Below are 21,778 nucleotides of genomic sequence, written 5' to 3'. Positions count from 1 at the left end.
CCGCCGGCGCCTGGTGTTCCCGGCCGGCCGGCCGCGCGCTCCCGCCCAGTTCCTCGTCTCCCTGGCCGGCCCCGCGGAGGCAGCGCTGCGCTGCTCGCCGCCCGGGACGGGCCCCTGGGAGCGGCGCGGGCCGGCAGCCCCTCGCCGGCAGCCCCTCGCCGGCGCTTTGTTGTGCTCGGTCGGCGCTCGCAGGCGGCCTCGCCGGGGCCTCGTCGGTCGGCGATGTGGTGCGCAGCGGTGGTTTGGCCTGGGGATGTGCGGGAGTTGTGATTCAGCGAAATAAAATGACCCCCACACAACAAAAAAACAGAAATAGCCCCACTGTGCTCGGCCGAGATGCCCCCGGGGCAGGGCCCGCGTGAAGCTGGGAAATCCCGCTGTGGTGTGCTGGACAGTGTAAATACTTGCGTTCAGGCCGGTGGGTGAGTCATGTGCTTTGCTGAGTGGCTAGTCTCTCTTTTACTCCAGACCACGCATTGTTGTTTGAAGTGTTGCTTGTTTTCTCGTCTAATGTTTCATGCAGTCTGGTGGGATTTGTGGCGTTGGTCCTTGGGTCCACTTTCGTGTGTGTGTGGGATGCAAGAAGTGGCGTCTTGGAGTCTGCCTCGTGAGGATTGAAGTGTCTTTGCTTACTTTCGAGAGGGCTCTACCTGTCCGTGTTTACAGAAATCAAGTCTCAGTGTACCTCTGAGCTGCTGGCTCTTCGGTGCTGTGATAATGGTCGGGAGATTTTTATGAATGGGGCTGTCAAGTTCCTTAAATTGTCAGTCCTTGGAATTTGTAGTCCTTGGAAGTTGCAAAGAAGACGATACTCAACAGGACTTATGAATGTGTTTTCAATTTCAAGAAGGTTTTGGATGGCACCGTCTGTTTTTATGACCTTGCCAATAATTTAATAAAACACTCCTTTCGCTTTAATTTGGATAGGGATTATTTTTCCACCCAGGCATTGTAGATAACCAACTCCTTCTCCCCTCCCCCAAAATCTTCAACCTGAGGAGGATAAACCTTTCAGATGATTTGCATTGACCAAATCGAGAAGGAAAAGCCTGATCTAAAACAAAATAGATTTCTCCCCTGTTATCCACCATATCTCTTACTTTGGCAGGGACCGTAATGCCTAAGGGCTCAAGCTGTAGAGTAAATTAGTTTCTTAAGATGGTTTTAGTTGGTCTTAACTAGAAGGAGATGAGCCTACCTGTGTGTATCTTGCTAGAATTCAACCCCAGCGGAATTGCTGAAGGAACTTTGCCTACAGGTGAAAGAACACGAAAGTGGCTGCATTTTAAGGACAGGTTGGCTGTTTTGGGGGTGCCGAAATGGCTAGTTTCCCTAGGTTGGATGATAATGAACAAGAAAAAAATTATCTAAAGAATTGCAAGGGAATCATTGGCCACTTTGTAAAATTTCCAGTAAATTATTGAATTGTTTAAAGGAATTTAGACTTTGTTTCCGAAAGTTGCCTTTCTGAGCCAGTTGTTGTGATCTTTGTACTAAATTGCACTTTTGCTTTTGGGGGGGGGGGTGCAATATTTTTGTGTTACACAATTCAGCTTATTGGATGATTTGAGATTTACAGATTCTGGAGGGATATTGGAGTCTATTTTCTTTTTTTAATTTAAGGCAAAAACCACTTGGTACCTCAAAGATTTGAAGACTCCGGGCTGTTAAATCTTCTGACAGCCCACTGTCATCATCTGTTATGATTGTGTCTATGAAGAGTGCTTCAATTTTCTCATTTTGAATAAACTTGTAAAGTAGACCGTGTTTGCCTTTGTGTTCCTGGCAAATCTATAAAAAGGAAAGAAAAGGTTGTGATTGGAAACTGCTACTAATGTTTCATAAATCTTGGTGATTTTTAGGGTTTAGAAAAGACTGGACATTTGCAAGATGAGAACGATGGAGAATTCCTTGTTGATGCTGACATTTCATTTAATTCATAAGACATGAGTTTGTAAAAATAAAATTGCTTTAAATTATTTTTTTAATAGAATGTAAGTGCTATGAGGGCAGGGTTTGGTTTGCTTGGCTTTGCCTATTTTTATTCTCGTATATCTTCAGCGCGTAGAAGAAAGAGCACCTGAAATATTCTTTGAGTGAATAAACTGTGAGAGATAATTGGCAAGAATTGACATGTCCATGATGCCAAATGCAAATAATTCCTTCTAAATTAATAAATCATCAGTAACAGTGGACATAATTAGTCAGTAATGACTTACAGGGAATGTGAATTTTAACTAAGATAATGTTAAGATCCCTAGAAATTGCAGTAAACTTAATAGGCCAAGCAGCATGGCATGCAGCTGCTTCTGTGCACTGTCTGCTATACCTTTCCCACTTAGCAGTTTGAAATGTGGTGAGTGGGTTTGGGCTGTGGTTCAACTCTGACCTGGGAAAAGTATTTTAAGAGGGAGATGAAGTGGGTAATAAATATGTATGGATGGCATTTCTTACCGTGAATCTCATGTTATCAATAAAAACTTGGTCTTTAAAAAAATTTTTTTTAACTTGGAGTAATTTTTTAAATATTCTGATTTCATGTGTATGTGATTGGCCAATCCATCTCGACAGTTAGTTCCTGAGCTCTTACTCTGTAGAAGGGAAGACAAAAAGATATTTGCACGGTAACTTTTTTTTGGTATGTGTATTCATTATGAATGTATTCGTCTCCATTTATTGAATATGAATTATGTATAATTTGAGCATACACTATTGTAAAATCCTGTGAAACATTTTCTTGTTTTCAGTTTTTTTATAACAACTTTAAGACTCACATATGATACAGTTCACCAGTTTAACGTGTACAGTTCAGTGGTTTTTAGTATATTTAGAGTTGTGCAACCATCACCACTAACAATTTTAGAACATTTTCATTCCTTCAAAAGGAAACTCTTATCCATTCTCAGTCATTCTCCATCCCCCCCAGACCCCTGGCAACCACTGATCTACTCTGTGTTTCTAAAAATTTGTCTATTCTGGATACTTAGGAATTATACAATATATAATTTTTTGTGCCTAGCTGTTTTCACTTGGTATGTTTTCAAGGTTTGTGCTGTAGTATAAATCAGTGCTTCAGTCCTTTTTATGACTGAATGATAGTCCATTATATGTATATGCCCCATTTTATTTATCCATTCATCAGTTGGTGGATATTTGGGTTGTGTCCACTTTTTGGCTATTGTGAATGGTGCTGCTATGAACATTATGTATGAGATTTTGTGCAGACATATGTATTAATCTCTTCTGGGTAGATACCTAGGAGTGGAATTGATGGGTCAGGGTAATTAATGACTTGAGAATGCACAATGACTTTTTAACTCCATTGATTTTCTAGTACGTTAACAGGGATGTTAAAAGAAAAGCTTAATGGAATGTGGTGTAGCCATTTAAAAGAATGAGGAAATGTAAGTGCAAGGATGTCAGCATGTGGACATGTAGTACAGTCTGCGTGGTTTTATCCCCATTTGGTTTTTTAAAATTGTACGTTCTTGGAGAACAGTTTGAAATGCTGGTAAGGCACAGAAGACAGGAAGATGCACCCCAAACTTGTGCTACTATTGTTGTAAAGGATGATTTTTAAAAGACTTAATTTTTTTCTGGTCTAAACAGGCTACAGCTGGTTAAACTTGATTAAACTGTATCCACACGTCCCAGCATAAATCATGGAATGTATTCCATTCTAAAGTAATAGATGAGGAGTGATTCCAGTATCAGAGTTGGGCACAGCAGCCATCTGTCCCATCCTTGACCTAGCCCTGAAGGGGAGTAGCACTGGTTGGTCCACATCACTTGAAAGTAAGGTTGTAAGGGTTTCTTTCTTTAAACAAAAGTGGTGCGTGGTCCTGTTAAAGAATTTGTAAAATACAGAATAAGACAACTTTAAATGTTAAAAATTATCTTTTAATCTCATTTTTGTTGTAGTGTTTTTCTACATGAGTAACAAAATCGGATTGAATGCTTAAATTTTCAAAACATACTACATTGTGAACATTTCCAAAATGCTGTATTTTAAATGGTTGCCTAATCTACCAGATGAATGTACCATAATTTAATTCTCCTATTTTTGGATACAATTTTCAAGTTTTCTGTTTTTTCGTATCCTGAAAGGGAATCTCTCCACCAAAGGGTGGGCATTTTTGAAAACTTGATACAAATTAGTTTTCTAGAAAAGTTCCATGAATTTCCATTTCTCCAGTCACAGCTTGATGATGTCTTATTTATAATGCTGAGCTTCTTAACATTTTTTTCCCACAAATATCAATTGTGTGAAAACGAAACATTGTCTTGAGTGTGTTCTGAGGGCTTCAGAGAAGCAGAAGTATCTTGAGATCTTGCTCTTTGACCTTTCTGCTCTCTCCTGCTCAGAGTTGGACTTTGTTTCCCGAAATCAAGTCTTGCAATTCCTGGCCCTGTGATAGGAGCCCTGTTATCTGAATGATATGGGGCGTGTGACTGGGGAGGGCTTGAACAGCCTCTTCGTATCCAGTCTTGTCTCATTTTTGCCTGCCTGCTTCAAAGACTTATACCACCAGTGCTGCACTGTTAGACATCGTTTTGAATCCTGGCCCTGCTGCCTGCTGTGTGACCTTCAGCCTGTCACTCAGCTTTCCCCCAACTTGCCTTGCCCTGTCTTTCAGCTCGGGATAAAATGTGGTGGTGTCCTCTCAGGGTTAGCTGCTTACTTGCTGCCATTGCCCAGGGTGAAGAATAGATGGGAAAGAGGTAACTAGATAGGAGAGCAGAGCTGCTGAGGGCTAGCAGGGAGCACCAGCTGACATGCTTGGAAACCATGAATCCTCTCTATATTGTGTCTTCCTCCACGTGAGCTGTGAGTGGAGACCAGTGGAGGAGGTGATTTAAAGTGGGGGTTGGGGTTATTTTAAGTGAGGATTTGTTTTTATTGGATAATGAAATTAAAAGTGGTGATAATAGGATTAGTGGAAATGCAGCACCTACCCTGGGATATTGGCTGCAGAGTTTGGGGAAATGAGCCAGCAGGGAAAGGCGGCCCAGTGTATCCTCAGGCCTAAAATGTGACTTACCCATTTCGTTGAAACCTGGTTTTCTGAACAAAGACACTTGCCAGGACACTGGAAGTTGCTGGTGGACTCAAGCTTTTCCAGAGCGCAAGCACAGTATCTTTCCATACCTTCCCTGCCTCCTTTACCCCTAATGTGAATTGTGTTGACATCTGGGCTGGTGAAAGGACTCTGGCCTCCAGGAAGGTTTGTGTCTAAAGTCAGGGCCTCCGTGGATGGGCTAAGAAAGTGGAGTTCTTGGCTGGGGGGCTGAGGTCTTGCTGATGGACTTTGGGCCTTTTGACCAGAAGAAACAGTCAGTGCCGGTCATCATTACCAGGGGCCATCAGGATCCAGTTCCATGTGGAATGCCTCTTGTTTGTGTTAAACCCAATTGGAGGATATTTTTCTTTAAGAAATTGGTCAAATCTGAGCATGTAATGGCAAATTAAGAGTACTTGAATGAATATGCCATTTCTTCTTTGTGATCTGTGACGTACAAATACTGTTTTTAGGTCACCCTAGGTATAGGCTATTCTGCAATCTTTTCCTTGACAAGAGTTAGGCCTGCTCTGCCCAGTGTAAGAAGTTCTAGGACTTTGGGCTGTGGCGAGCAGGGTTGGTTGGGCTTGGGTGGAGCTGTGTTACTGGAGAGGGAGAACCACGGAGTCCACTGTCAGGGTTCAGTCCCAGCCCCACCCCCTTCTGGCCTTGACCTCAGGCAAGTTACATAATCTCCCTAAACCTCAGTTTCCTTATTTGTAAAATGGAGTCTGCATGCTTAAGCGTTGAAGGGTGGGCAAAAGATGGAGGGCCTTTTTCTGTATTGTATTCAGTTTGGAGGAGGAAGGGGGAGCCTCTGATGTGTATTGTGTTTGGATTGGTACAGGGGAGAGTGTTTGCTTTGCCTAAAGGGCTCCAAGAAGAGCTGTGCAGGCCCCACTTTGCTTGTGGTCACCTTCCTCATCTTGGTGTCTATTTAAGGCTGGAACTCTGTATTTGTTCACACTGTGGAAGCAGTGCCAGGGGAGAGATGTTGGGCTTGGTATTATGCAAATTCCAGAAACAGGAATTAGTAATTCCTGTGTCTTCGTGTGTGTTTAATGTCCGCAGTTGTCCTGCCCTAAGCAGTAACACTTACGTGCCTGCAGACAACTAGCTTTTGAGATTGTTTTGTTTTGTGTGAGAGAAAAGGAAGAGAGATAAATTTGGGGGATTTACATTTGAAACATTTTCCACTATGTTCAGGAAGTGTATATATTTCGTGGGAGCAGACTGTTACTGTGAGGGTTGAAACGGGAGAACTGCAGGGAGTGTGGCACCTGCCAGTGTAATGTGTGTGTGAGAGAACTGGGCTGCAGAGGGAACACCAAGCCTCCCCTGTGTCTTGGACCACTCGAGTATTCTCCTAAGCCTCAGTTTCTCGAATGTGAAATGGGGTAACAGGTTTGGGTCCAAAGAACTTTGACCAGAATTTAGACTTTTTTTTTTAAGTTTTATTTTATTTTTTTTCCTTTTTCTCCCCAAAGCCCCCCAGTACATAGTTGTATATTCTTCGTTGTGGGTCCTTCTAGTTGTGGCATGTGGGACGCTGCCTCAGCGTGGTTTGATGAGCAGTGCCATGTCCGCGCCCAGGATGTGAACCAACGAAACACCAGGCCGCCTGCCGTGGAGCACGCGAACTTAACCACTCGGCCACGGGACCAGCCCCACAGAATTTAGATTTTAAGAGAAAGTAATTTTTATTTTAATTCTGTGTTTTTCAAACTATGGGTAATGAAATGAGTTTAGTAGGTTACAGTCGTTTAAGGGAAAAAAAGGCACTGTCAAAAGGTGTCACACATTCAAGACTATTTCGTAAAACCTTTGCTTTGATTTTATGTGTTGTTGTATCTGTGATACAATGTATTTCTTACTGCGGGTCATGTCAGAACAATGAAATAACATTGTTTTAGACAGCACTCAGTGGTAACTGTGGGTACCTTGATCACTTTTTTTTTTTTTTTGGCCGTTTTGCAATCTGTTTCTTCCTCATTTGCCCAAGGGTGACTGTCTGGATATGCTTCCTAGTAGCAGGTAAACTGCATTGGTTTTTCGTTTCTTTTCTTCCTTGTGCCCAGTGCTTGCTAGAAGCTTTGTTGGGGGGCTAGGGGGTGGGAAGGTTGAGGAAATATGTAGTGGCGAAGGATGTCAGTAGTTTGCAACAGGCAAAACAGGAAGTATATAAAGAGTGTTTTGTGTGTAAGGCAAGCTACTTGTCCTTTATTCTCAGGTATTGTCCTCCCAACTTTTTAGTTAAGACGTATGTTCTTTTAGGAAATGGCTGTATTGGTTAGGACTCTCTGGTATAAACGACAAACATAAAACTAGTTAGTACAAAAGGGAATTTGTTGACTGATGTGACAGGAAGTCTGGAGTGTGCCTCTGGCACAGCTGAATACAGGGGCTCAAACAGGGACATCAGAGCTTGTTCTCTGTCTCTCATTTCCTGACCTCAAAGTCAAGAGTGAGTCTTCCCCAGTAGCACTCTGATGGCAGAAGACTCTGGCTTGAATCATTGCCCATCCCTGACCTTGTGCAGACTGGGAATGCTGAACCACCTGTCTTCAAACATGGCGCCTTAGCCTATCTCTGCCCTCCACTTGCTCACCCCAAGTAGTAGCTCCAGCAGCATCTTGCTCATCATTGTGAGGCATGCTAGATGGGATACTTTTGTTGACATAGAAGTGGTGTGTACCTCCTCACTCGAAGCAAGAAATTTTGGATAGCTGAAAGGACAGCTAGTTTTCCATACTAGGTCGTAAACCAGAAATAGTTGAAATCAGCTTAGAATGAGGTATTCAAGAAAAGTGTAGTAAAGATGGATAAGGATGTATGTATTCCAAGTCCTTCGGTAGAGGATCAAATGAATGATATGATTCGTCTTACCAGGTTCCAGATATGGAGGGAGCTGCTGTGGGGACTCTGGGAGGAGTCAAGCCAAGTCTCAGAAATCTCTTGGGTGGGTGAGAGAACTCAGGCCACCATTGACAGGGCCCACTTTGGCCAGAAAAACAGGCCTCAGGAAGCACGGTGGTGAGATGGGCTTAGACTATTGAGGAAGTGCAGGGAAAGACTCCGGTAAGAGACCAGGTAGATAAATGCATGAGTGAAATCATAATCAAGAACATTTCAATAGACTGGATTTATCTGTCTTCCATGCTTGCGAAAACTATAGTTGTAGTTTTGCCATTCGCTAAGCTGTTTCTATATGTAAGTTCTTGTAAAGTCTGCTGCTTGGCATTCCTTTAGTATTACTGAAAGCCTACTCAGATCTCCATAATCAAAAACAAGTGTTACGCACTACTAGAGTAACCATTTTCCTGTAGTTCTCACTGTTGAATTTATTTAGTCCTTTAAGGGGCTCAGAATAATTGAGGGGCCACTGGCCGAGGATGAGACCAGCCCTGCCTCTCACTAGAGCATAGGTTCTTAACTTGAGGGGAAGTCGGAGGTCCCTTTGAGAATGTGATGAATGCTATGGATCCTTTTTCCAGAAAAATTCCTATGCGTGGACATTGAACAATTTCTTAGGGGTGGAGGCGCTTCTCGGAACTCTAAAGTCTGTCTAAGAAGAATTTCTTGGAGAATGAGAAATTTTTTATTATGTTAATTAGAAGGCTCTTGATGGTTTTGAAGACTTTAGTCTTTGCATGGATCCTGCTTTTGCAGACATTTACAAATTTATGACAGAAACATCATGGAGCGCCTGTTTTGGTTTGTCCTTCTGAAAGTCCTCCAGAGGTTTTTACAGAGCCATCAAGTAACCTGTGTGAGCACTGGTGCAAACCTGCCCAGGGCCCCTGTGTCCCCTCCATCTTTTTCAGCTTATTCTCTTTCTTGGGGATGAGGAATGTCAGAATGTTCCAGAATGGGCCTATTGCAGAGGCTGAAGATGAAGGAAGATTGTTGTTCTGGGACTCTTCACTGAAGCTGCTGCTGTTCATAAAACTGTCTCCAGGGTTTGGAGTTGGCCATGAGACTTTGTTGCAGAAGGTAACCCAGTGGGCTGCTAGCCAGCCTGATCATTTGGTTGTGTTGGGTGTGGGTGGAATTAGAAAGATTTATGGCTGTGGTCCCCTTACATGGCTTAGCGCCTGCTCTCTACTGCTGGACATTTGTTCACACATGCACTTGAATCTGCAGGCTGAGGGAGACAGAACTTGTAGGATGGGAAAGTACAGCACAACACGCTTATGTTTAGGAATATGAACTCACTACACCAGGCAGTGTGCATGTTGCCACTCTACCACACCAAATCTCTGTCTGATGGAAGGAGTAGGAAATACAATACCATAAACTTGAATAATTCATACTGCTGTAATTGGGGCAGAGTTGTCAGAGGATGGGAGAGAACTGTTACTTCTAAGAATAGTGCATATTAAAACCTCCTTTGCTCCTCCCTGATTTCTGAAGTTTGAGGATTAAATTTGTATGTGCTATGGATATTTCCCCCATTCATTTACTGTTGTTGGCTTTCATTAATCCCATTGCTCTGCTCTGTTGAATTACAATCTTACTGTACAGGCATGACTTTTGTTACTTGAGCAGTTTCCCCTTTCTGTTCTGTAATTAAGAGAAACAGACAAGACTGTGTACATGAAAGAGTTTTGTTAAGAGGTGGTACCATCCATATGAGGTTGTTTTCATTAAAGATTCACTGGCTCTGAAGTGCTTTCAGTTATAAAAAGCTGCTAAGTTACAAAGTTGTGTGTATGTGTCTTTGTTTTCCTTTTGACACTAAGAAACCATTGAGCTGACAGATTAGCTGTCTGGAAATAACACCACCTTCATCTTCACCTGTTTCAAGATGATAATTCACAAATCTTTGTAATCCCAGGAATGCAGTTTTAAATTACCAGTGTTGGAGCCCTTTTGAGTTGAGTCACGTTCAGCCTACAGTTTAGCTTGCCAGTCCTCTGTGTGTTCTCTCAGGACATCTCTGGGCCTGTTTGCTCTGGGAACCCCTGTGAGCATCCTTCCTTTGCACTTGTGAGAGTTGGTTACCTGCCCTGGCCTGTGGCTCTTTCTGCTTGCCTTCAGGACCCCATTGTTTGCCTTGAGGCAGTGCTTATCTTTGATCCTTGACTCTCTGAAAAGGTTCAAGGCTTTTAGCAAATAGTTGCCTGTAAATAGACTTGCCTGTAAAGGTTGGAACTACCTTTTCTGAATGGACACTGGACATCACCCGTTTTTTCTTCTCTATTACTTCCTGCTTGCCTATTGTGCAAGGGTGACGTCAAACATGAATCACTCTCCTGTCGGTCAGCCTTAATGCATGGAGGTGCAACATGAGTCACATCTTCCCCACTGTGTTCCCCTCCCCAGACTGGGAGCTTGGGCATACATTCGTTGTCACTCTGTTTTGGTGAATATTTGATTGATTGTTGTGTACCAGGGGCTGGATTTATGAAGCCCTAGGTATTCCTTAAGTCCTCAGAAAAACAGCCTTGCTAACTGGCTACTGGAATTCTCTCCCTTTTGCTGATAAGGAAGCTGATGCCCAGAGAGCTCAGTCACTTTGAGTGGTAGAGGCCTTGCTCTAGAGCCCACGTGCACTTGACTTCTGTTCTACAAGCTGTGGAAGGAGGGAATCCACTCTCAGGTGGTTGGGATGGTACATATGAGCACAAAGTAGACCTCAGAAGTGCTCTCCGAGAGCTACAGACCACCCATTCCGTGAAGGAGAAGAGCATCTTCCAGCTGCGAGCATAGGAAAGGAGCTGGCGTTTAGCCTGGCCCATCTGTGAGGTTAGCTGAGGCCTGGATGGAGACCTGGACAGTTATGCGAGCAAGCACCTGTCCCTTGGAGGCACTCACCAGAGCGGGGAATGGTGAGAAGAGGGCTGTTACTTTGGCTGGGCAGATCTTTTCATCCAGGCATCTGGTCATTAAATATAGTGCCACCCTCCTGAGGAGTCTAATGAAGAAATTAACACAAGTGCAATTAAACCTCACCTGGAAAAGGTTTCCACTAGAGCATCAAGCTGCCTTGATTTGGTTTCACCTACATTTTTTTTTTTTTTTTTAAGATTTTTTTTTTTCCCCCAAACCGCCCCCACCCCGGCACATAGTTGTGTATTCTAGTTGTGGGTCCTTCTAGTTGTGGCATGTGGGACGCCACCCCAGCGTGGCCCGATGAGCCGTGCCGTGTCCGTACCCAGGATCCGAACTGGTGAAACCCTGGGCCACTGAAGCGGAGCACACGAACTTAACCACTTGGCCACGGGGCTGGCCCCTCACCTACATTTTTTTCCTTGAAACTCCAGTGAAAGTCTGTGCACACAGAAGAGGGAGTTTGGGGGAGTTGGTAAGCTGGGGTAAGCATCATCTTTAACCCAGGCACCCCAGGCTTATTAAATCAGGCTTGTGAACTGGCTCATCTCTTAGGATTATGGTGAGCCTCAGTCTCGAAGCGCTGCTTATTGTAGGGTGGAATTGAGTTCCAGTTCATGGGTTCTTATTTCCTACTTAGGGACTCTTATTTGAAGAGAATTTCCTGCCCAAAGCAAGCATGATAAGTTGGGTGATTCCGCCAGAGAGTGTGTGCAGGAGTCACTAGGTAATCAGATTCTATGCTATATTCTGCGTGTGCAGTGGGGATTCAGTGGTGAATAAAGGGATTTCCCATGTCTCCGCGCCATATACGGTTAAAACACGACCTGAGGTGGGGGGGGGAGAGCGAGGCAGCTGTCTCAAGGATCCTCATCCCTCCAGTGGTGGGCAGCGACCTAGTTCTGGCAACCTAGTAATTCGTTTAACAAGTGTGCCCCGAAGGAACAGATTTTCATTTTACTTTCAAACTGTTCTTTGACTTTGTAAAATGACAAATGATCTCATTGAGTAAGAGTTTGGCTGAGTAGCTGTGAGAAAGATCCAGTCAAGAGAAAATGATAGAAGTGGTTAAACAAGCTCCATGCAAAACTGGACTAACAATCTAGTTGGAAAATGCATGATCAAAATATACTGGATTTATTGCAGCATAATTCTCTTGCTGCTCTAAAACCGCACCCCTCATTCTCTTGTACTCTAGGCTCCCAGCTTCCAAGATAGACCGCTGTCCTTTTCCATGTCTTTGACTCTTTGCTACTTCTAGACTCCCCCCATCTTTCAGGGTTCAGCTTGGATTTCCCCCCCGCCAAGATTTTAATTTTTTTTTCTTTTTTCTCTCCAAAGCCCCCTGGTACATAGTTGTGTATTTTTTAGTTGTGGGTCCTTCTAGTTGTGGCATGTGGGATGCCCCCTCAGCATGACTTGATGAGCAGTGCCATGTCCGCACCCAGGATTCAATCTGGGAAACCCTGGGCCGCTGAAGCAGTGTGTGCAAACTTAACCACTCGGCCACGGAGCAGGCACCTGGATCTTATTTTACAGTGACCTACCCAATTTCTAAAGCGGTGCTGTCCAGTGGAACTTTCTGCAGTGATGGAAATGTTCGGTTTCTGAGTTACCCAGCATGGTAGCCACTACCCCCACGTGGCAGCTGGAAGACCCGCATCATGCTGGCTTTGACAGGTTTTAGAGACGATGGGCTCACTTCCCTTGGTGCTTGTCAGGCTTCCTGGTTGACATTGCCCTGTAGGCAAGTGGGTGTGCAGTTCTGGAATGCAGCGGTGGGTCTAGGCCAGACTTGGGGGGCTCAGGGTTTTGGGCATTGCCAGGAGATGGGTAAGGTCTCCCTTGGGGCCATGGAGAGAGCGAAGAGGAGGGGCCTAGGGCCCACATTTAGGATGAGGAGATAGTCAGTGACTGAATGCTCGTTTGTGGAGATGGTTAAGTCTCCCCCACCCCCTCTCATAGGATGTTGGAAATGGAGTCCCAACAAGGTCCCAGGCCCTGTAGGCTAAGAACTCAGGTGGAGAATTCACCTTCATTGGGGAAGGGTCTTTTCTTTGAAAACTGTCTGTCCTGGAGTGAGCTCCAGTTACCTAGATCCCGTTCGCTAGTCTCTGCTCCTCTGTTTTTATAGCCTAGAAAGTTCCCCACCTCTCTTTGGAATTTGCTTTATCTTGACATCTTTCATTTCATTCATTCCATACATCTTCCTCCCCTTGTTTTGGAAGCAGGCCTGGCCCATCTGGCCCGTTTTTGTGTGTAGAATGTGAACGAAGGTTGGAGAAAGGGACTGAAGGCTGAACTGTGGTTCTAGAAGGTGTCAGTGGTAGGTCCACCTGGAGTGAGTCAAGTGAGCAAGGTGGACAGAGCCTGCCTGCAGAGCTCCTGCTAGTGGTCTGCAGACCAGACCTGACCGGCTATTGGGTTTTACTCCATGATTACAGGCTCATGAAACAGGAGTATTTTCAAAATCAATACCAAATCATAACATTTACTAATAACCTGATAAATAATGAGTGGTTATTGATTAATTACTTTCTCTTACATCTCGTTTGACCCTTAGAGACTAGCCCTTCGAGGGTCTTATCTCCATTTTAGAGTTGAGGACTCCGTGCTCAAGCCATCTGCCTGCTTTTTCTTCTGGTAGGAAACAGCATAAAATTTTACCTTTTTTTGAGGAAGATTAGCCTCGAGCTAATGTCCTCCACCAATCCTCCTCCCTTTTTTTTGGCTGAGGAGGACTGGCCCTGAGCTAACATCCGTGCCCATCTTCCTCTATTTTATATGTAGGACGCCTGCCATGGCATGGCTCAATAAGCGGTGCATAGGTCTGCCTGGGGTCTGAACCAGTGAACCCTCAACTGCTGAAGCAGAACGTACAAACTTAATCACTGTGCCACTGGGCTGGCCCCCATCTTAACATTTTTAAGCGTACAGTATCATTAACTATATGCACATTCTTGTGTAACATCTCTAGAAGTTTTTCACCTTGCAAAACTGAAACTATATCCATTGGACAACTCTTTTCCCCTTCCCCTCAGCATCTGGCAACCACATTCTGCTTTCTCTTTCTGAGTTTGACTGTTTTAGGTACCTCAGAGTGTGGAATCATGCAGTATGTGTCTTTTTGTGACTGGCTTATTTCACTTAGTATTATAACAGTCCTCCAGGTTCATCCATGTTGTCACATATGGCAGGATTTCCTTTTTTAAGGCTGAATAATACTCCACTGTACTTATATACCATATTTTCTTTATCCATTCATCTATTGATGGACATTTAGGTTGCTTCCACCTCTTGGCTATTGTGAACAATGCTGCAGTGAACATGGGTGTTCAAGTAGAGCCGCTTGCCTACTTTTTGATACAAGTTACAATTTAGAACATGGGCACAGAAGGCTGCCAGGTGCTACACATTTCGCATGTCTTGTTTGCATGCTGAAACTGATTGGAGGTTGGGGGGTTTTTATTGGGCAGCTGTGGAAAGTTGACAAGCAGTGGCACCACAGTGTCCAGCCGGGTGTCTTTCAGGGAAGCCTAAAAGAAACGACTGGTTAAAAATGGATTGGACTCCACTTCTTCCTGGCTTCCCAGGGTCTCATCCTGTCAGTTACCCCACGGCCCTGGCTTCTCAACCCAACTCACTAACATTTTACACCGCAAGTAGCTTGACTTGTGTCTTTATTTCACCAAGTCTAACCATGAAAAGGCTTGCAGAATCACTGTAATTTAACATTTCTTTATGCAGTGCCTTAAAATGACCAGAGCAGCTTAAGTTTTGATGTCTTTTAAGTGAGAGGACCCTTACCAACTCATGAGCAGATGTAGCAGAAGTGAGAGGTGCCTCCACCACCAGTCTTGGCAGGCTCCACCTCTCCCTGCACTCAGTATTGTGTGACTTTGCCCTGAACAACGTGAATTGCTTCATTCTCCTTCCCAGTGATTCTTGAGTACCAAACGTCTGTCCTTGAAAGGGAAGCACAGAGACTCAGGATAAATGATTGCCATGCTAGACAATTTGCCCCCCCAAAAGGAAGCAACTTAGATTTCTCTTTTTCCATTTTCAGAAAATCTGGTCACATCCTTATAAATGGGATCATCCATTCTTCAGTTCATGGAAAATTCAGTTTCTAATTTTTGGCTCTTATGAATAACGCTGCTGTAAATGTTCACAGGCAAGTTTTCATCTGGACCTATCTTCCTTTCTCTTGGGTATATACCTAGGGGTGGTATTTCTCCATCGTATGGTAACTGAGTTTAAGCTTTCAAGGAACTGCTGGACTCTTCCAAAGTTGCTGCCCCTTTTTACACTCGCGTCAGCAATGTATGAGGGTTCCACTTGCCCCACATCCTTGTCAACACTTCTTACTACCTTTCTGAGTATAGCACAAATTCCTTTTTAATCTAGCAGAAGTTAAGTCGTTTCCCCTTTTACTCTTATCCCTTCCTCCTGTTCGATCTTCACGTTGAGCAGCGGTTGCAGGATAAATAATGTTTTCCCAGTGTTCTGGGAGCATGTTTTGCCCTAAAGAGTCTTGTCATGTGACTCACCACTTAGAAAGTGGCCATGTGCGCAGACCTGGATGCATGGTGTTGTCAAGAGGTTGAACTTTTAAGTCTGTATCATGGGACTTACCTTTTGTAAACTTTTATTCTAATTGTATCTTAATTGATCTTTTTAGGTAATACAGTGTTGAGATCTTGGGGTGAGGGTTCCAATCCACATTCTCCCTCTCCATTTTTTACTCATAGGCATGCATGCATACCTGAGGCTAAAGATGTGTTTCAGAACCCATCTCACTCACTGTACTTTTGGCTGAACAGCTTCTGGTTGAGGGCGGGGGGTGAGGACGTGATTAATCGGGAATCTTAATGTAGACTGTACTTCATGGGTTTTGAAACCAGCCATCACTTCGAAGTCACTCTTCTTACTATTAAACTGCCATTGTCATTCTCTTGTCCTGGGAAGGGAATGAGCTGGTGACTCAGTGTTTCATTTCATGCTTAGCTGAAGTTCTCTATATCTCTGGTGTGTTTTATGCTGGCCATTAGAGTGTGCTGAAAATGGAATGTACTACCTCGGGAGGTGAGCAGATGTGCTGTGACTGGTGGTAATGAAGCTGAAAATGGACATTCACTGGCATTTGGAGAAATGGCCAGCGATCTGGGACAGGCAGCATAACCTCTGAGCTTCTGTTTCCCTATCAGTAAAATGGGGTAACAAAAGCACCCTGCCTGCCTCAAGGTTGTGAAGAGCTTATGTTTGGGACCAAGGAACTCTTCTCTTAGTAACAAGAGTCAGGCACAGCAGAGAGGATTGCTCCTACCCTCTCTGAGGTCCTCTGATTTCTCAGGAGATGCTATAGAGTCAGTCCTACAGGATCAAGGATGTGGTGGTTTGCCCCTTTAGATTGGAATGATTCTAATTTCTATCTCCCAGCTTGAGGAGACTTGGCATCACCAGCTCAGTTGCCTCTGCTCATGAGTGTGCTCCTTTGCCTGTCTCATTTCCTTGCCCATGCTGAAATTAGAGGTCACCATCCTTTTTCACTTTTGTCTCAGTTGCGTGTACTTCTAACCAATACATTGCTTAGTTTGTTGTTTCTGAGCTTCATATCAATGCAGCATACCGTTTGCACACTTCTGCCACTTCCTCATTTAAGATTCATCCATGTTGTGGTAGCTATAGCTCATTCATTTTCACCAAAGTGTTACTGTATCATAGTTTTTTCGTTCTTGTATTGGACATTTAGGTCATTAGATTTGTTTTTATTGGGAGGGGGAGGATGAAGAGGCATGGTGAACAAGCCTGTTGCTATTAGCCTTCTCGTGCGTGCGTGCATGCATCTGAGACCTGTGTGCATGTGTCTCAGTAAGTGCTCAGGAGTGGAATTACTGGACCATTGTGGATGCCAAAATGCCAAATTATTTTCAAAAAGAGTTGCATCAGTTTACCTTCCCACATCCCAAAATGTTTGACCACAGTTTCAGCAACATTGGCATTAATGAGTTTCTTATATTTTGCCAATCTCGATCGATAGAAAATGTGGTTGTGGCTTTAGTTATCAGGAAAGTGCAAATTAACAAGGCTGGACATCTTCCTGTGTTTATTCATTGTCCTTCTTTGAAATGCCTGTTCCTGACTTTGCTCATTTTTCTTTTAGTTTGTTTATGTTTTTTAAATTGGTTTGCAGGGATTTTGTTTTTGTTTTTGTTTTTGCTGAGGAAGATTTGCCCAGAGCTGACATCTTTTTCCAGTCTTCCTCTATTTTGTATGTGGGTGGCTGCTGACAAGTGGTGTAGGTCCGCACGTGGGAACCAAACCTCAGTTGCAAAAGCAGAGCTCTTGAACTTAACCATTAGGCCACAGGGCTGGCCCTGCAAGGGTTCTTTAGAGAGTCTGAGTACTAGATCTTTGTCAGTAATATGTTTTGCAAACATCTTCCCCTAGTTTGGTATCTTTTCTCCCCCCTCTTTTATAGTATCTTTTGATGAACAGAAGATCTTAATTTTAACATGGGTGAATTTGTGAATCTTTGTTTTACAGTTGGTGGGAAGAACAATACCTGAAGTAAAATGTTCAGTATTATCTTTTAAAAATCGTAAAGTTTTGCCTTGCAAATGTATGCCCTAATCCATCAGAAAATGATTTCTGGGTATAGGATGAGGAGTCTTGCGGACTCTGAATGCCTCCCAAACCCTTTGCAGCATCAGTGTCTTTGGCTGCAAAACTGAGATCCTGGTGCCTGCCATGGGCAGGGTTCTCTTGAGGTTAGACTGCAGCATCCCAGCACTTTGATCCCTGAGTGTCAGTAGGCATTCAGTAATTGCTCCTTGGTCTGAGTCCAACTGCATTCCCTAAGCATGTGGACACTCAGGGAAAGTTGGTACTTAACTGGGAAAGTTGTTGCTAGTACATTGCCTGCCAACCACTACAGGCATGGTGGCCATGCGGGGTTTGGCTGCTCAGCAAATCCCCCGACGGGGCACTGGTGGCTTGGAGAATGTTCAGTCATGTGCAAAGCTTGTCTGGTGCAGGCAGGTGCTCAGTCATTCCTAGAGCTTATTGGTGCGATATCTGATGCACTCTAGAAATGACTGCTTCTTAGGTCCCTGGTGCAGTCACAAGGCTGAGTCGGGACGCTCTTCTAACCAGGAGCTTCAGGCCTTGAGAAGAGCTTGTATAGTGCCTGCCGGTGACCACATGTGCAGACACTTGGTGTGCATTCCCGTGAGCAAACGGGCAGCTGGGGATCTGGTGGTTCTCAGCATTTGTGTCACAGCATGCCTTCTCTAGATGACTTGTGGAGGGATAGAATGGGCTGGGATTTTGTGGTGTGGTGCAGTTAAAGGTGTCATGATCAGAGAGGCTTTGCGTTTCACTCTGGAGTGGAGTAATGGCTGGGAAGGATGGGTGAACATTGCTTCGTGTGCTTTGGGTGGTCAGATGTCAGTCAGAGTGAGGGCTTGGACTCCAAGGGTGGCTCGTGGAGGGAGTCTGTTGCAGTGGATAGTCTGCTCTGCAGGAGCCTTTTCCAGTTGCACTCTCCCAGCATTCTTGCTGGCATTTTGATCAGGGCCTTTATCATGCGTCTTTCACTGAGGGGACCACTGAGCTGGGCATATAATAATAAGCCATCGTGTTTGTTGATCCTTCTCAACCCTGTGGTGGTCACACACTTGAACAACAGGAAACCTCCCAACCTAAAACAACTGGGGAGTGGTTTGTAAGCCCTTTTGTGATGGGTTGTGGCTGGCTGTCATCATCACAGAGGTGACAGGATCTGTACACACGGTGTCCCATCAACACCAGAACACAGACTGTGAGGGGAATGTTGATTGTAAGTAACCCTGTGAGCATGCACATGTGAAAATAGGTGTTGTGGTGCAGGGTGACCTTTTCCCTACCTGTAGCTTTGTTGCATTTTGTTATAATGACACTTAAACGTTTTATTGCGAAGACCTGAGTTGACAGGCACATCTGCCCTATTTAGCATTGCTTGTTCCTTCTGAACCAGGAGGGGTTCTGTGGTCTGGGCCAGTAGGGAGTTTGCCTCTCCGGTACTATGTTGCCTAGGACCCTCCCCCATCCCTGCAGTGGCGAATATCTTTCCTAGTTTAAAGATTTAATCAAAACTTTAAAATTAGGCCAAGGTCCTCTAGCAAGCATTTAGTATGAAAAATTATTCTACTCAGTGGCTTTGCTCTATCAGGATAAGTTAGTTCTCTCAAAAGATTAACGAACTGGCCTGTACGATAAACACTCTTGAAAGCTGTGTATCATCTTTCCCCAGCTCTGGAGTAGCTCCTCTTCCCCAGTTGATGTATGCACGAAATGCCGTGGTTGAGCAGCCAACAGGATTTGTAAGATTGTGAGTCTTGCTGCTTTGCTTCCTTAAGTGTAAACCACAAGTCGCAGAACCTGTTCTTTACCTTGATTTAGACCTTTCCTTTCGGGAAAGGACTTTTTGACGCTTAGTTATTAAGCAGTATTCCAGTAGCTCCCGTCTTGGAGGACCTCTTGGTCTACACAGGGCGAATGGATCATTCCAGAAAGCAGAATATTTGGGGTTCGCTTCTCCCTAGTAGCTGTGATTGAACAACATCGAGCACTTGGCGTATGTCAGGCACCGTTTGTAAGCCTGCTGATCCTTGGGACAGCCCTGAGAGTGGCCCCTGTGAGCCACTCCATTCACGGATGAAGAATCACAAGCCTGACGACAATGTCTGTTGCTAAAAGTCCCCCAGGTTAGCTCTGGAGCTTGGGGTTCAAGAACTAGGCCGTTGTTGTTCTGTAGGTGTTTCGCACTCCCACCGCAGCAGCAGTATATCTGAAGCGGGTGGGGCCAAGATGTGATTTGTTTATTCACTTAGTTAAGTTTACTGTGCTGTAAAATTCACTCTGACAAACTACCACCCCAGTCAAGATACAAAGTGTCTCCGACATCCTCCAAAATTCCCTTTGTGCCTCTTTGTAGTCAGCCCCTCCTCCCACCCTCAGCTCCCACATGTGGGTTTTTAAAACAAGCTCCGCAGGCAGTTCTCTGTGCAGCCTGAGATGAGAGCCACCACTTTACAGGCTCTCTCCAGAGCAGCAATTGAGCTATGATCTTTGCTTCTGAGCCTTGCTGGGTGAGATGCAGAAGTGGGTGGTGGCTTGCTGTAAGGACAGATAGCACCAGAATGTTGGGCCCTGTTCCCGAGTGCTGGCTGCCTGTCCCTGCAGCTTTGCTCCCTGGGGGAAGGAGGAGGCGTGAACGTCCTGCCGTGGAGCGCACTCATGCTGGGCCACCAGTGGAGCCATGGAAATGTGTCCCTGATCCATGTGCCTCTACTTCTGTCCACATTGGAAGTTCTGCCTAAGGCGAGGGCCTCTGTTGCTAGGAATAAACTGCTTAGCTGGGACTTGCTGTAGCCTAGATGCCACAGGCCCTACCCCCATGTCCCGTCCTCCCTTCCCACACCCCCTACCAAGAGACTCTGAGCTGATCACTTTGCTAACGGAGCACGTATATTACTGCATAGGAGTTGAGTGACTTTATGTGAAGGTTGCTGAACTCTTTAAGGCAAGGATTCTTTTTAAAATATGGGAGGGGCTCTGCCCATTCATACATAATGATCACCTTCTAATAAAGTGCTTGGACCTTCTTCTGTAAGGCAGACATATGGGTCACAAGTAAGCAGTGCCAGACCAGAGCCTTCTTGCAGGCAGTTGTGGCCTCTGAGCGTGTTGCTCCCTGTGTGTTCACGCCTGCAAGTGCTTGTGGTGCCCCATGACTAAGGCATGGCTCTGTGCCAACAGAACAGGGCTGTTGCTACAGTGCCCAGGGCAAGACCCAGAAAGGTGACATCACACCGTGCCAGCAGTTAGCCAGTCTGGAATCCTGGGAAACTAGCCTGGACTGCTGAAGGAGCTCTCACTGTGGGCCCTGTGTGCTCTCTTTAGGCCTCGGGTGGAGTGGGATTGACCATGTGTTTAACTAGGAGCGAGTGTTGGACGTTCTTTCTTTTTAGCCGATTTTCTGGTCATAGGAAGTAGACTGTTATAATTTTCGTTTACTTCACAAGTGTCAGGGAAGCTGTATAGAAGTGCTCTTTCATCCCTTTTTCAGAGGAGGTAGGGGAAGGAGGGACATGACCACAAGCTTTTACATTAAGAATGCAGTGAAAGCATTTTGCGGTACTTTTCTTTCTTTCTTTCTTTCTTTTCCTGCTTTTTCTCCCCAAATCCCCCCAATACATAGTTGTATGTTTTAGTTGTGGGTCCTTCTAGCTGTGACATGTGGGACACCCCCTCAGCGTGGCCTGATGAGCAGTGCCATGTCTACGCCCAGGATCCAAACCGGTGAAACCATGGGCTGCCAAAGCGAAGCGCATGAACTTAACTGCTCGGCCGCGGGGCCAGCCCCTGCAGTACTTTTCTTGACAGCCGTTCCAGTTACCAGAGTCTTGTACAGATTTAGCCAGGATTCACGCAGAAACAAATGTAAATATTCCAGCAGTGCTTATAGTAAATATTTCTGTTCGTGGACTTCTACCCATGTTTGTATGTTTTGCAGAGCCCAGGAATAAACTATTGCTTAGTAATGAACTCCAAATCGAGCTCTGAGTACGTGGGCTCCTGTGCCCTGTTCCCTGCATAGGGCAGGCTCAGAGGAGCCTTTATCACAATTTTTGGCTGCTGCGTAATCCGGCGTCTGGCTGCCTGTTGTGTTGTGGCTTGTTAGTGGTTCTCCCAGCTGGGGACACCACTGGTGGTAACAGAACTTCCTGTTATGCTTGCCTTCGGCTTGAAGACGAGATTTCAGAATGCCTGAGATTGGGCATGGGGACATGCAAACAGCGCCCTTTCTTCCCTGATGCTGGTCCCTCAGGAGCCCAGGGTGT

At 45.0% G+C, this 21,778-nt stretch overlaps 1 protein-coding gene across 1 annotated transcript in view; it reads left to right on the top strand.

The window, feature by feature from the left end:
* Positions 1-21,778, top strand: part of BRD4 (bromodomain containing 4) — an 82,858-nt gene that overhangs the window by 151 nt on the left and 60,929 nt on the right. The window lies entirely within an intron of this gene.

This window comes from Equus caballus, chromosome 21 (assembly GCF_041296265.1).
Source record: "Equus caballus isolate H_3958 breed thoroughbred chromosome 21, TB-T2T, whole genome shotgun sequence".
In the NCBI taxonomy this organism is placed as follows: domain Eukaryota; kingdom Metazoa; phylum Chordata; class Mammalia; order Perissodactyla; family Equidae; genus Equus; species Equus caballus.
The sequence above is the reverse complement of the archived record's forward strand: the minus strand, read 5'-3'. Positions and strand labels throughout refer to the sequence as shown.